The sequence below is a fragment of the Tamandua tetradactyla genome, chromosome 2, assembly GCF_023851605.1.
Source record: "Tamandua tetradactyla isolate mTamTet1 chromosome 2, mTamTet1.pri, whole genome shotgun sequence".
Lineage (NCBI taxonomy): Eukaryota > Metazoa > Chordata > Mammalia > Pilosa > Myrmecophagidae > Tamandua > Tamandua tetradactyla.
In genome coordinates, this window is record NC_135328.1 from 201,591,751 (window position 1) to 201,604,233 (window position 12,483).

At 38.6% G+C, this 12,483-nt stretch overlaps 1 pseudogene; it reads left to right on the top strand.

The window, feature by feature from the left end:
- Nucleotides 1-353: 353 nt before the first annotated feature.
- LOC143664124 (oxidative stress-responsive serine-rich protein 1 pseudogene) lies at nucleotides 354-1,233 on the top strand (annotated as a pseudogene).
- The last annotated feature ends 11,250 nt before the right edge of the window (nucleotides 1,234-12,483 follow it).

Here is a 12,483-nt window from a genome sequence, read left to right on the forward strand (position 1 = left end):
AAGCACAAGCAAACAAGAGAAGATAGGTAAATTGGACTTCATCAAAATTTAAAACTTTGTGCATCAAAGGACATTATCAAAAAAGTAAAAGGCAACCTAAAGACTGGCACTATATATTTGGAAATCAGATATATGTTAGGGGCTTAATAAACAGATTATATAAAGAACCCTTACAACTCAACAACAAAAAAGACAAACAACTGAATAAAAAATGTGCAGAAAGGTTGAATTGGGGGTCAGTCGGACACCACGATTGGGTAGAGACAATCTGAACTGACGAGACCCGATCTCAGGAGCGTCCAAGCTGTGAGGAGTATTAAAGGGAGCATCCATAGTAGTGTAAAAACTTTCACAATGAAATCTGAAGCCAAGGACAGAGAGAAGGAGCGTCTACAAACTGCTTTCAAGAAATTAAGAGTGGATGCATCAGGGTCTATAGCATCTCTGTCTGTGGGGGAGAGTTCAATTGTTAGAGCATCAGTCGGAAAAGCTGCAGATGATACCAAACCTAAAACCACGTGTGCCTCTAAAGACAGTTGGCATGGGTCTACAAGGAAGTCTTCACGAGGAGCAGTGAGAACCCAGCGTCGTTGACATTCTAAGTCTCCTGTCCTTCATCCTCCAAAGTTTATCCATTGCAGTACAATAACTTCTTCCAGCAACCAGCTCAAGCACAAAAGCCAGACTGACTCCCCTGATGGCAGCAGTGGGCTGGGAATTTCAACCCCTAAAGAGTTCAGTGCAGGCGAATGTTCTGCTTCTCCTCTTGAGGCTAATCACACAGGGGCAGTTGTTGAGCCTTTGAGAACTTCGGTTCCAAGGCTCCCATCAAAGAGTAAGAATGAAGATTCTTCTGATGCTGCTCAAGTCTCCCAAGCAAGTCTCAAGGCCAATGATCTCTCTGACTTTCGGTCTGTTTCCAAGCTAAATCAGGACAAGCCATGTGCGTGCATAGGCAAGGAGTGCCAGTGTAAGCGATGGCATGATATGGAAGTGTATTCCTCTTCAGGCCTGCAGAATGTCCCTCCCTTGGCCCCAGAACAAAGATCTGCCCTTGAGGACTACTCTCAGTCACTTCACACCAGAACTCTCTCTGGCCCTCCCCACTCCTGTTCTGAGCAAGCTTGAGTCTATGTGGATGATATGACCATTGAGGACCTGTCAGGCTACATGGAATATTACTTGTATATTCCCAAGAATATGTCCCACATGGTGGAAATGATGTACACCTGATAGCAAGACGCTAATTAATATGCTTTAAACCAATGAAGGGTTGTCAGAGAGATTTAGTTAATGGCGGACCTTGTAGCCACTTTGTGTGAGAAGACATCTCCTGCTCACTGTGCTTGCAATAAAAATATTTCTTGGCAAAAAAAAAAGTTGAATTGACAGTCCTCCAGAGAAGATCTACAGATGGACAATAAGCACAGGAAAAGGTTATCAACATCATTAGCCAGGAGGCAGATGCCAGTCAAAACCACAATGAGATACCACTTAATATTCATTAGACAGGCAACCCAAGTGTCCATTAAGAAATAAATGGATAAACAAAATGTGGCATATCTGAATATTATTTAACCATAAAAAGGAATGAACTTCTGATACATGCTACAATTTTAAATAATCTCAAAAAAGACATGTTGAGTGAAACTAACCAGACACAAAGGACAAAGAGTGCATATTCCATTTATATAAAATCCCTAGAATAAGCAAATTCACAGAGAAAGTAGATTAAAGGTCCCAAGAGGAGGGGGAGAGGGAGAGGGGGGACATGGGGGGAGTTATTACTTAATGGCTGCAGAGTTTCTGTTTGAGGTAATGAAAACTTTTGGTAATGGATGGTGGTGAAGTTAGCACAACACTGTGAATGTAATTAAATATCACTGAAATGGACATACGAAAATGGTTAAAATGGGAAATTTTGGGGTTGTATGTATGTTATCACAATAAACATTTTTAAAAAAGTATTTCTAGAAGTAGATAAGATAGATAAAATGAAGGCAGAGAAGTGAACAGATTTGGCAAGGACAGTTTAGTATAACGATGGGGATGAAAGCTTCATTGGAGAAGGCTCTAAAGAGAATGGGAAGAAAAATGGATACAGCAAAAGAATTGAAAACACGTACCAAATTCTTTTTGAAGAATTCTGTTGTTGGGAAAAGCAGAGAAGGGGAGCAGTGTCTGTAGGTACCTACGTGGTCAAGGGAGGGTTTGCTTTCTTTTTCTTTTACGTATAAGAGGCATATTAAATATCTTAGAGCCAGGGTTATGGTGGAGAAGGAGAGTGAGAGTGGGGATGGAAGGTGTAGTGGAAAAACTTACTATACAAGAGGGGGGCTCTGCACAGTCAAAGAGGACAGTGTGCCATGAATTGAAGAGGACGGCAGAACAGTCTTTATGCTGGGAGGTTGGGTGGAGTGTGGCAAGCAAATAAAACAAAACAAACCTCACCCTCTTCTCCCCTTCTATTCTTTATCAGAACAAACTGCCCAATGCACAGATTCTTCAATTTAAGGTGGTGAAGACGTGTACATTAATGATTTCTATCCCATTTACTCCCATGTGCCTCCCAGGGCAAAGACTGGAAAGCTAGAAAGGATTAATAGATTGGTTATTATATTGTTATGTTTTTCAGGGATTAAAGCACTGCAGCCTTCTGGAAGAGTCTTGGAGGCTCAAGTAAAATTCATTCAAGGAACTGAATTTGAGCTGATTAGGGGCCTTCCCTGATAATACCTGGATCGCATCTAGACAGTCAAGACAGTTTCATAACAAGGAGTCATGAAGGTCAGTGCTGTTTCTACCTGCTTCTCCCAAACGTGGGAAGACTATCAGCGCTCAGGACAGTCATTTCTGCCGAACCACTGAAGTTTGCTTCCTTGGCAGGAAATTTTCTATGAAGGGAATGGGAACCCTGAGACAAAGGACTACAGAGCCGAGACAATGCTTCTGCTGTGTGTGCCCATCCAGTGGGCTTGAGACGACTCCTGGGGACATTTTTGTTGGGTTACTGCACACCCACAAATAGCTGAACCAAAATTTAAAAAAAAGGAAAGAAAAGAAAAGAAAAAAATTTGACAATTAGAAGGCTATTTAGAGAAGACATTTTAAAAGCTAATGGATACACAGATGTGCCTTCTTGTCCTAGACTCTAAATTTTTCTCCCAGCTTCCAGTCTGTCCCACACCAATCCATTCGCACGTTGTAGCAGGATTAATTTCCTTAAAGTACAAATCAGATCTTGTCACTTCCCTGCTCAGGTACCTTCTGTGGCTCCCCATGCCTTAAAAATAGCCAGGTATTGAAGATCTTATGTATTGGAACTTCTTCCCTTTCTAGCCCATCTCCCATTTCAACCTTGCACTTCTACTGAACCGAAGCTTCTCCTGCTTTATCTCTGTTCCTCTCTACTCACTCTTCCTCTAACTCTACTTATATCCAGTCTTTTGTAATTCATTTAGATATTATTTCGTTTGCTAAGCTTTGCTCCTTGTCCATCAAACTCCAGGCTGAGGTAGAGGACTGAACAGCAGGCTTACACAGCACCCTGGACTTCCTCCTATCACACACAAAAAACTGCTTTATATTGCAGTTGTATGATAAATTGCCAATCCTCCCCACTAGACATATCAAGGACTTATCCCAATGGCTCACCTTGTGTCTCTTCAGTGCCTGGTAAACACTTTCAAAAGCAAGCAAGCAAGAAGAATAAGTAAACTGAACTGGATTCCAAAGTTTTACTCTTCCTCCTCTCCCTGCCCCCATTCTACTTGTCTTTTTCAACATTCCTGTCTGTAAAATTCCTACCCAAACCAATCATTTTGAGTAGCCTGATGTATCATAAAGGTGACACTGCAGGATAGTGGGGAGAGCAGAGTCTTCTCAAAAAATTATTCTGTGTCTGTTGGATATTGCTATGGGAAAAAATTGTATTGTGATATCACCTCATACAGGAACAGAAATCAATTTCAGACTTAGATCTAAATGTAAAAAGTAAAACAATAACACTTAGAAGAAAACGTAGGAGAAAATCATCCTAACCTTGAAGGGGGCAGAGATTTCTTAAATAGGACACAAAGAGCTCTAATGATAAAGGAAAACACTGGCAAATTAGCATTTGGTTTTATTAAAATCGCCCTTAAAAGATTAAAAATGCAAGTCACAGAATAAAAAAAAAAAATAGAGAAAATCAACACACTAAAAGTTGGTTCTTTGAAATGATAAATGGAATTAACAAACCTTAGCTGGACTGACCAAGGAAAAAGAGAGAAGACCAAGACTCAAATTACTAAAATCTAGAACTGATATTTCAGAAATAAAAAGTATTATAAGGAAATACTATGAAAAAATTGTGTGCCAGTGTATTACCCAACCTATATGAAATGAACAAATTCCTAGAAAGATGCAAACTACCAAAATTGATTCAAGAAGAAAAAGGAAAATCTGTATAGACCAATATCAAGTAAAAACACTAAATTAGCAATAATAATAATAATATAAAAATCCCCACAAAGAAAAGTCCAGATCTAGATAGCATCACTGGTAAATTCTACCAAATGTTTAAAGAAGAATTAACACCAATCTTTCACAAACTTCCAAAAAAATAGAAGAGGAGGCACACACAAAAACTACTAGAACTAGTAAATGAGGGTACAGGGCAAATTTTTTAAAAAATTAATTGTATTTCTGTACACTAGCAATGAATAATTTGAAAGTGGAATTAAGAAAATAATTTCATTTACAATAGCATCAAAAAAATAAAATTATTAGGAATTAACGTAACAAAAAAGTGCAAGACTTGTACGTTGAAAACTGCAGAACCTTATTGAAAAAATTAAGGAAGAGTACAATAAATGGAAAGACATCCTGTGGTCATAGATCAAAAGGCTTACTATTGTTAAGGTGGCAATATTCCACAAATGGATCTACAGATTGTATGCGGTCCCTATCAAAATCCAAGTTGCCTTTTTTCCAAAATTGACAAACCGATCCTAAAATTTACATGGACGTACAAAGAACAAAGAATTGCAAAGATGATCTTGGAAAGGACATCCAAAGTTGGAGGACTCATACTTCTCAATTTCAAAAACTTATAACAAAGCTACAGTAATCAAGACAAGGTGATACTGGCATAAAAATAGAAGTATAAACCAATGGACTAGAATTTAGAGTCCTGAAATAAACGCTTACGTTTATGGTGCACTGATTTTTTTTTTAAGTTTTGTTTTTTCTTTGTTAGAGAAGTTTTGGGTTTGCAGAGCAATCATGCATAAAATACGGGACTCCCATACTCTACTCCATCACTCACACCTTGCACTGGTGTGGAACATTTGTTACTGCTGGTGGTAGCACTTTTTTGGACAATAACTAAGGTCCATGGTTTAACTTAGGGTCCACTGTTTGTAAAGTGTAGGTCCATGGACTTAAAAAATATATATTCTGTTACCATATATGCAATCTAACATTTCCCCCTTTTTAATCACATTCAGATATTTATTTCAGTGCTGTTAGTTAAGCACACAATGTTGTGCTACTGTCGCCACCATCCATTACCAAAACATTTTCATCATTTCAGATATGAGCCCTGTACATTTTAAGGCTTAACTTCCCATTCCCTATCCCCACCCTGACCCTAGTAGCCTATATTCTAGGCTCTAATTCTATGGGTTTGCTTATTCTAATTGTTTTGAATCACTGAGATCATACAATATTTGTCCTTTTTGTGTCTTGCTTATTTCACTCAACATGATGTCTTCAAGGTTCAACTGTGTTGTATCATGTACTTTTATGGTTGAATAATATTCCATTATATGTTGTTTCAGTTTGCTAAAGCTACTGGATTGCAATACCAGAAATGGATTGGCTTTTATAAAGAGAATTTATTAAGTTACAGATTATAATTCTAAGGCCGTGAAAATGTTCAAATGAAGGCACCCCAAAAAAGGATACTTTCTTGGAGGAAGAGCAGCTGGCATCTGGGTTCCTCTGTCACATGGAAAGGGATATGGCGATGTCTGCTGTCCTTCTCTCCTGGCTTCTGGTTTCAAACAGCTCCCTCAGCTTCTGGCATCTCCTGAGGTGTTTTCCTTCTGCATCTCCAAATGTTTGCATCTGAGCTTTCTCCAAAATATTTCCCTCTTAAAGGATTTCAGTAAGTGGATTAAGACTTGAATAGTTGGAGTCACAACTCCACGGAAACAACCAAATCAAAAGGTCTCACCCAACAATAGGTCTGCCCCCACAAGATTGGATTAGAATAACATGGCTTTTCTGGGGTACAAAACAGTTTCAAACCAGCACATATGTCTTTACTATTTTTTATTTATCCTATCATTGGTTGATGGGCACTTAGGTTGTTTCATCTTTCGGCAACTGTAAATAGTGCCACTATGAACATTGGTGTGCAAATATCTGTTCAAGTCCCTGCCCTCAATTCTTTGGGATTGCCAGGTCATATGGTAGTTCTATACTTAATTTTCTGAGCAACTGCCAAACTGTCTCCCACAGTGGTACACAATTTTACATTGCCATCAGCAATGAATGAGTGTTCCTATTTCTTTATATCCTCTCCAACACTTATTTTCCATTTTTTGGATAGCAGCCATCCTAATGGCTATGAAATGTGATCTCAGTATGGTTTTGATATGCATTTCCCTGGTGGCTAATGATGTTGAGCATCTTTTCATATGCTTTCTGGCCGTGTATTTATCTTCTTTGGAGTGACATCTGTTCAAATCTATTGCCCATTTTTAAATTGGGTTGCTTTTTTGTTGTTAAGTTGAAGAATTTCTTTATATATTCTGGATATTACACCTTTATCTGGATATGTGGTTTCCAAATATTTTCTCCCATTGTGCAGGTTGTTGTTTTACTTTCTTGTTAAATTCCTTTTAGGCACAAACATTTTTAATTTTGATGAGATCCCATTTATCTATTTTTTCTTTTGTTGCTTATGCCTTGGGTGTAAAGCCTAAGAAACCATTCCTTAACATAAGTCTTGAAGATACATCCCTACATTTTCTTCTAGGAGTGTTTAGTTTTGGTTCCTCTATTTAGGTCTTTGATCCATTTTGAGTGATCTTTGTATATGGTGTGAGGTAGGGGTCCATTTGCATTTCTTTTGCAAATGGATATTTGGTTTTCCCAGCACTGTTTGTTGAAGAGACTATTCTTTCTCAATTGAATGCTATATTAGCCAGGGTTCTCTACAGAAACGGAATTAACAGGAGATATCTGTAACTATGAGATTTATAAAAGTGTTTTATGCAAATGTGGGGATGCAAGAGTCCAAAATCCATAGTACAGGCTGTGAAGCTGGCAACTCTGATGAAGTTCTTTGATGAACTCCACAGGAGAGGCTGACTTTCAGAAGAAGAGATGAAAATTCTCTTTTCTCCTGTAAAAGTCTTCAACTGATTGAATTAAATCCAATTGATTAGATTCTCTTGTTGCAGATCATACTTGATCATAGATGTAATCAACTGACTGATGATTTAATAAACCAGCCATAAAATATCCTTGCAGTAATGGTTTGGCCATTGCTTGCCTGACTGGACAACTGGGCACCATCACCTGGCCAAGTTGACACATGAACCCAACCATCACACATGGTCTTTGCCCCTTCATAAAAAATTAGTTGGTGGGCCACATGCCTTCCCAGCTGACAGAGGTGTTCTGGATGGCATCAGCCTTTCTTGAGTGAAGGTAACCTCTAGCTGGTGCCTTAATTTGGATATTTTCACAGCCTTAGAACTGTAAACTTGTAACTTACCAAATTATCTTTTTAAAAGCCAGTCCATTTCTGGTAGTTGCATTCTGGCAGCTTGACAAACTAATACAAATAGCTTCTGTTAAACCATGGACTACAGTTATTGGTACAATTATAAAAATGTGCTATCATCAGTTGAAACAAATGTTCCACACCACAGAAAGGTGTTAATAATAGGGTGGTATAAAAGAATCCTGTTATTTTATGCATGGCTGTTCTGTAAACCTGCATTTCTCTAATAAAGAAAAAATAAGTAAAAAATCAGTTGGTGGGAGTGCAAGGGTAGCTTAGTGGTAAAATTCTTGCCTACCATGTGGGAGACCCAGGTTTGATACTGGGTCCATGCACATCCCATAAAACAAACAAACAAAACAAAACAAACAAAAATTCAATAAATGGTGCTGCAATAACGGGATACTCACATGGAAAAGTAATGAAATGTGACCCCACCAAACAGCACACACACACACACACAAAAAAAAAATCAATTGGTCATAAATGTGAGGGTTAATTTCTGAGCTCTCAATTTGACTCCATTGGCCTATCTGTTTGTCCTTGTGCCAGTACCATTCTGATAAGGATGCCAACACCATTTAGTAGGAGAATGGTCTTTTCAACAAATGATTCTGGAACAGCTGGATAGCTACATGCGAAAGAAAGAAATTGGGCCTTACACCAGACATAAAAATGAACTCACACTGGATCATAGACCTAAACATACGAGCTAGAACTACAAAACTCTTAGAATAAAATAACAGGAGTACATTTAATGATTTTGGGTTAGACAACAGTTTCTTAGATAGGACACTGAAAACACAAGTGGCAAAGAAAAATTAGATAAGTTGGACTTCATTAAAGAGTTTTGTCCCACAAAGGACATCATCAAGTAAGTGAAAAGACAACTCACAGGATGAGAGGAAATACTTGCAAATCATATAGCTCATCAGGGAACCAACTTAAAAACCGGCAAATGATTTGAATAGACATTTCTCCAAAGTATATGTACAAATGGTCAATAAGCACATGAAATAATTTTCAACATCATTAGTCATTAGCAAAACACAAATCAAACCACAGATACCACTTCATACCTATTAGGATGGCAATAGTAAAAAAGATGGACAGGAACAAGTATTAGTGAAGATGCAAAAAGCTGGAACCCTCATATATTGCTGGTGGGAATGTAAAATGATGCAAGCACTTCGGAAGACAGTTTGGTATTTCCTCAAAATGTTAAACGTAGAATTACCATGTGACCCAGCAATTCCATACCTATGGATATACACAAGAGAATGGAAAACACACGCCAACTTAAAACCTTGTATAAGAATGTTCATAGCAGCATTATTCATGACACCCCAAAAGTGGAAACAACTTGAGTGTCCATCACCTGATGAATGGATAAACAAAATGGGTTAATCCATATAAAGGAATACCATTCAGCCATAAAAAGAAATGATGTACTAATTCACGCTATGACATGTACCTTGAAAACATTATGCTAAGTAAAAAAAAATGCAAGATGCGAAAGGCCACGTATTACCTTTATGTGAAATGCGTAAGATAGGCAAATCCATAGTAAAAGAAAATGTATTCGTGGTTGCCAGAGGCTGGTGGCAGTGGGGGTAGAGGTGTGGGTAACTGGAAGTGGCTGTAATATATGAAGATCTTTTGGAGTGATGAAAACTTTCTGAAAGTTGATAGTGGTGATGGCTGCACAACTCTGTGAATATACCAAAAACCACTGAACTGTACACTTTAAAAGGGTGAACTCTGGTATTTGGACTATATCTCAATAAAACTGTTATTTAAAAAAGGCAAGCCACAGAATGATAAAGGATATATCTAGAGTGTATATAAAAATCCTAGAAATCAATAATGAAAAAGGAAGACAATCAAATACAAGAAATGAATAGGAAGATTGAAACGTTACTTCGTAGAAGGTGAAATCCAAATGGCCAACAAATATGGAACAATGGTCAGTTCCGTTAGTTGTCAGGGAATGTAAATTAAAACCACAATGAGGGACCAGTGCACACACAATACAAATGGTTGAAATGAAAGATTCTGAAAATATCCAAGTGTTAGTGAAGGATATAGAACAACTGGAACTCTCATACATTGCTGGTGGGAATGCAAATTGGTGCCACTCTTTGGAAAAACAGGTACTCTTGGCTAAGACTGAATATACACATAATTTGTGCCCCAGGAATACCCAGCAATTACTCTATTAGGAATGTTCCCATTCCTAGTATTTATATTCATCAAAAGATTCATAATGTCACTATTTGTTACAGGTCCAAACTGAAAACCTTTTTAATGTACATCAACCAGTAGGATGGATTAAAAAATGAGGTCATATTCACATTATGAAATACTACCAGCCCAATGAGAACGTTCTTCAACTACATGTAACAATATGAACAAATACTGCCAACACGGGGTTGTGCAAAAGAAGCCAGAAACAGAGGAACACACACTGCATTATTCTTGTATAAAGTTCAGAAATAGACACAATCGTTCTGGTGGTAGAAGTCAGGTCAGCAGTTCCTCTTTGTGGGAAATGAGTAGGATAGGGAGGGGAAAGGGAAGCTTTTAGAGTGCTGGTAATGTTTTATTTTTGAATTTCATGTTGATCACATGGATCTGCTCAGTTTGTGAAAACTCTGAGTAGCGCACACACAGACACACACGTGTGTGTATTGTATGTCGATAAAAAGACTTTACTAAAAAAAATCCTACCCACTCTTCAAGTCTCTTTTCAAATACTCCCTCATGCGCATTCACAAAGTCACACAGTCTTTGGGATCCCTGCAGCTGGAGGCAGCTTTCCATTCTCTGAGATTCCAGAGCACTTTGTGGAATCTTCTGACCACTTAAGCATCTGTATGGAAAAAGCAAGAGTTTTGGAGATCTGGTGCCAGCCACTTCCCAGGTGGGTGACCGTGAGCAAGTACCCCATATCCATTATGGTCCTCAGTGGCAAAAAGCCAGAAGGGACTCTGCTAATTTAATCAGAAAATGGAATCGGGTAGTTGCTAGAATTTATAGAGGGCCAGAATCAGGCTCTGAGATGGACTGTCTAATTCCATGCTTAAAATCATACCAGAGAACTAGTTTAGGTACAGACACCACTGTCAGTGTTGTGGGGTGTGACTCACGCAGCTAGCTCTACAGGGACTGGGGTTGGAATATTCAATAATGACCTTGCTGCTGCCTTTTGAAATGGGGGTTGGGGGAGGGTGGGGCTTGCCAACATTCCTGCCACCAGAATAGATTCTGCACCATTCCTGCCCCTTTATATTGCCAACTTCTGCATTCAAAGTCCACGACGGTGGCATCTAGTTGGCAGAGCCCAGGTCATGTGCCCTTACTGTAATTGGAAGGACTCCACGAGTTGGGTATGTGGCCTGTTCAGCTTTTATAGCAGGAAGTGGTCTTGCACTGTACAGCAAAGGATTCCCCCAAAGAAGGGTCACCAAGACAATGACAAACGTCCACTGAGTCACCTAGGAACAAATCACCTCTCTGAGCCTGTTTCCTCATTCGTAAGATAGAGATAGTAACTGGATTTCATGCTAACATCTCTTATAACCCTAGGGGTCCCCAAACCTGGGCATCTCAGCACCTCTAGGTGCATTTAGCATCTAAATGCAGCCTGTGAAATGGATTCCTTTTGTAATGTTTGAACACGTTGCCAAGCTTTCTTTCTTTCCCTTTTTTTTTTTAAATATCTCAACTATATTTTTACACTCCACAGTTTATTTTGAAACAATTTTTTCTTATATATATTCAAATGAATTTGAAATTACAGTTATCTCAAAGTGTACAGAAATTACCTATATTCTTCTACAAATGAAACACTGATAAAAGAACACAGCATATTATTTAAGGACTTCAACATAACAGAATTCCCTTTTTCCAGCTTTTTAAACTATTTTCTACCATTCAAGCCAATACATATTTGACATTTGGGTTATATGTGCATTTTATATGTGCATATGAAAATAGCCTCGTTTGTCGAAGTCAGCATAAGATCAAACGGCATACAGTGTCCTTTCCAGATATAATTAAATTTTCAGAGACAAAGCAGTCCAAATAGCAAAGAAAGCTGACTTCCTTATGAAATAAACTAGATAAACAAAAATTAAGAATAATTAATGGTGCTAAAGATTAACTCCATAAATCACTCTCTCTTTCCTATCCTTTTAACATACGAGTGTGTTATAGGTGTGTGAATTAGAATACACCCAATCAAGATTGTGAACTCCTGTGACTAAGGGTAAAAGGCAGTCTGCCTGCCTGCGGTGGCAGCTTGCAGACCCCGTCCTCACCTCCCTGCCCCTCTGGAACCCCTTGTTGCTTCCTTCACCCCTTTCCAGCAAGCATCACCTGAGCATCCTTTAGGAAGGACTTGGAAGAGGGTGGCTTCTGTCTACTGGAGACAAAATCTTCTCTCACCTCTTTAAAAAAATTAAGAAGGTAAGTGGACCATGGTGGCTCAGTAGCAGAGTTCCCGCCTGCCATGCCACAGACCCAGGTTCAATTCCCAGTGCCTGCCCGTGCAAAAAAAATTTAAAAAAAAGAAAGAAGGCAGTCTTTGATTAAAGAAAAAAAAAAAAAAAGGCTCAGGCTTTCCCTCTGGAAAAGGGAAAGGAAATTTTTAGAAAAGTTGTTCGCTGGCTCTAAACTTAATTGAAATCGCTCAACAAATG